This window comes from Choristoneura fumiferana, chromosome 23 (genome assembly GCF_025370935.1).
Source record: "Choristoneura fumiferana chromosome 23, NRCan_CFum_1, whole genome shotgun sequence".
Classification (NCBI taxonomy): Eukaryota; Metazoa; Arthropoda; class Insecta; order Lepidoptera; family Tortricidae; genus Choristoneura; species Choristoneura fumiferana.
The window spans coordinates 15,652,034-15,655,172 of record NC_133494.1 but is presented as its reverse complement, the minus strand read 5'-3'; the positions used below and the strand labels follow the sequence as shown (position 1 = coordinate 15,655,172).

The following is a 3,139-nucleotide window of genomic DNA, read 5'->3' as shown; positions in this document are numbered from 1 at the left end:
GCATGGTGGATTCTCCGAGTACTTAAATCGCTTTAAGTGCAAGGAGAATCCATCATGCTCCTGCGAACCAGGGGTGCCCGAGACAATTGCCCACCTGCTCCTTGAATGTCCCCAGTATGGAGTGCAGAGGTTTGACCTGGAAAATAAAATAGACATAAAACTAACTAAAGACAATATAAGAGACATAATGATGGGAAAAAATAGAGAAAGATTTATAAAATATTGTATAGAAGTAGCAAGCAAACCATTGTTAAAAATAAAAATAGATAAGAAAAAGTATGTTTAAATGATATACTGAGTATATTAGTAATAAGCATGCAAAATATATAGAGTATAAATAAAATAGTACTAAATGTAAGAGTAAGTAAGAAAATTGTAAGCAAGTAAAATAAGTACCAAACAAAAATGTGTCCGACAAAAAGTGTTTACAAATGTTGACACCCTAAAAACTGTAAATATTATAGATAAGATAGTTAAGTTTAAATTGTAAGAATGTAGAATTGTTGGGAATTATAAATAAAGAACACCCGGGGACCCTCTCCCCTCCTTTTGTTGAAAGAGCAAGAAAATAGTAAAGCATGGTAACAGAGGACAGCTAGAGAGATACGATAGTATGTAAAAGAGGAAGGAAAGGAATGTAAGATGAAATATAACAATAAGTTAAGTAAAAATTAGATAGATAGAATAGCTAATAATGATAGTAAGAATGAGGAAGAAAGATAGAAAGAAAAGGAATGCAGCATGAAAGTGCGAGAAGGATAAGTGATAGAACTGGAGTGAAACGGTTGTAAACATAGGCTCCGATCATGTTGGAGGTAGTCAGGTAATAAAAAAAAAAAAAAAAAAAAAAAAAAAAAAACCTAACCTAACCTAACCTAACCAAACCTAACCTTTTTTTTTTTTTTTTTTTTTTTTTTTTTTTTAACGGAGTGGAAACTCGTTACGAGTACCACCGGGCCCGGGGAGACCCGGATGGTTATGTGGGGCTCTCTCCCCCGTCCTCTTCCCTATGGGAAGGGGAGGGGGAGCATACCCACTAAAACCACTCCGACGTTGCCTTCTTGCCGAGGTTTGTAGGCGCCGCGGGGTCCCGAAGATTCGACCGCGACGCCTCTCAGCGGCCTTGGCCTATGCCAGGGCTACCCGCGCCAAGGGGGGTGAAGCCGCAACGTTTCGACTCCTCCCCCAGACTCGTAGGACCGTGTGCAATGCAGGGGACCCCCATCCCCACCCGCTGGTCCTACTGGGGGATTTGGCGGGCGGCAAATCGCCTACGCCTTATCCCCCTCCGTCTACGCCGGAACAGGGGAGCGCCGGATCTTCTTCGCGCTCCCGTTCCGCCTCCTCCTTTCGTGACATAACCTCTTCACAGAATTCTGTCACCGCATTCCATGACTCCTCACTCTCCAACATCTTGGACACTATGTTTGAGAGCGACAAGTCATCTGTCCTCAAGGCCGCAGCCAACACTAGACGTTCCGTGTCCCAGCTGCTGCACGCTTCCAATGTGTGCTGGGCCGTGTCATCAGGATCTCCACAGTGGTGGCACAGCGGGTCATGTTCCCGGCCAATACGACTGAGGTAGTGGCCGAAACACCCGTGCCCCGTCATGATCTGCACCATTCGGTAACTCAGTGCACCAATTTCTCGGTCTACCCACTGGTCAAACGACGGGAGGAGTGCCGCTATAGTTCTGGTTCCATAGCGACAGTCCTCCAGGTCACTCTTCCAGCGGTCCCGCATGCGCTCCTGGACTAGTCGTCGAGCATGGGCTGTCTCTCTGGGGGCCAGCCTTTCGCCCCGGGCATGCGCCTCTCGTCGGGACCAATAAGTTTCCGACATTACTTCAGCGTCGATCTCCCATGGCGGTGTCCCAGCTAGGGCACAAGCCGCCATGTGCGCCACCGTAATGTATCCTCTGATTATACGTATAGCGCACACCCTCTGTGGCCGTCGGAGCAGGGCCTTGTTCCGCTCCGACAGCCGGTTCGCCCAGATTGGCGCTCCGTAAAGCGCCATACTGCGAACAACACCAGCAAACAGTTTCCTACAGGTCTGTTTGGGACCTTCCACATTCGGTAGCAGCCTACCCAGTGCTGAAGCAGCATTCACTAAACGAGGAGCGAGTCTCGTAAAGTGTTCATTAAAATCCCACTTTCTGTCCAAGACAAGGCCAAGGTATTTTATGTTAGCCTTGACTTGGACAGGTTCCCCTCCAATTTGTATTGTGGTGTTGGCTGGCACACGCCAGCCAGGCCCACCGAAGACTATCGCATCCGTTTTCACTACGGCCACTTGGAGACCTAATGCTCGAATCCGGTCCACAACCAGCTCAGTCGCAACTGTGGCTCTCGGAGAGTCTCCCGTAACTCTCCCCCCGCACAGCCACCATCGTATCATCGGCATAGCAGATGGTAGTCATGCGGGGAAGCTGAACCCCTCCTATGGCCCAGTCAAAGCCCAGGTTCCACAAGAGGGCCCAAGTACCGACCCTTGCGGGACACCACAGGCTATAGGTCTAGCCGTTCTACGGCCGTCTCGATCGTAGAGCACTACCCGCTCCTCCAGGTAGTGCCCCACAATTTTTTGAAGATAGAGCGGTATGCCGTGGCGCCGCAACGATTCTTTGATAACTTCAAAGGGGAGGGTTCCGAATGCGTTAGCAATGTCCAGAGACACTGCAATAACTCCCTCCCCCTGCTGGCCGCAAAATCTGAAAAGTCTTTCAGCGCCTTTACAGCATCTAGGGTGCCACGGCCCGCCCTAAACCCATACTGACAGTCAGCTACATTCGGGCCAACTTCCACCAAATGCTGGATGATCCGGGAAGATATGATCCGCTCTAACATCTTCCCGGATACATCCAGCAACACCAATGGCCGGTGACCAGACGGCGAGTCCATCGGCCGACCCTCTTTCCTCAGCAGGCACAGGCGTCCCTCCTTCCATACCCTGGGAAAGCGCCCTTTCTCCAAGCATTCATTGAGGGAGATTTTTGAAGCGCTCACCCAGGTGTTCCAGGGCTAACGGGATGACCCGTGCCGGCACGCCATCAGGCCCCGGCGCCTTCTTGTTGCGCTTCATTCGGTCCACGAGCCCCATCATTTCATCCTCGGTAATACCGGGGGCAGGCTGATTT

At 50.0% G+C, this 3,139-nt stretch overlaps 1 pseudogene; it reads right to left on the bottom strand.

The window, feature by feature from the left end:
• Positions 1-1,240: 1,240 nt before the first annotated feature.
• LOC141441259 (uncharacterized) lies at positions 1,241-2,406 on the bottom strand (annotated as a pseudogene).
• Positions 2,407-3,139: the final 733 nt, after the last annotated feature.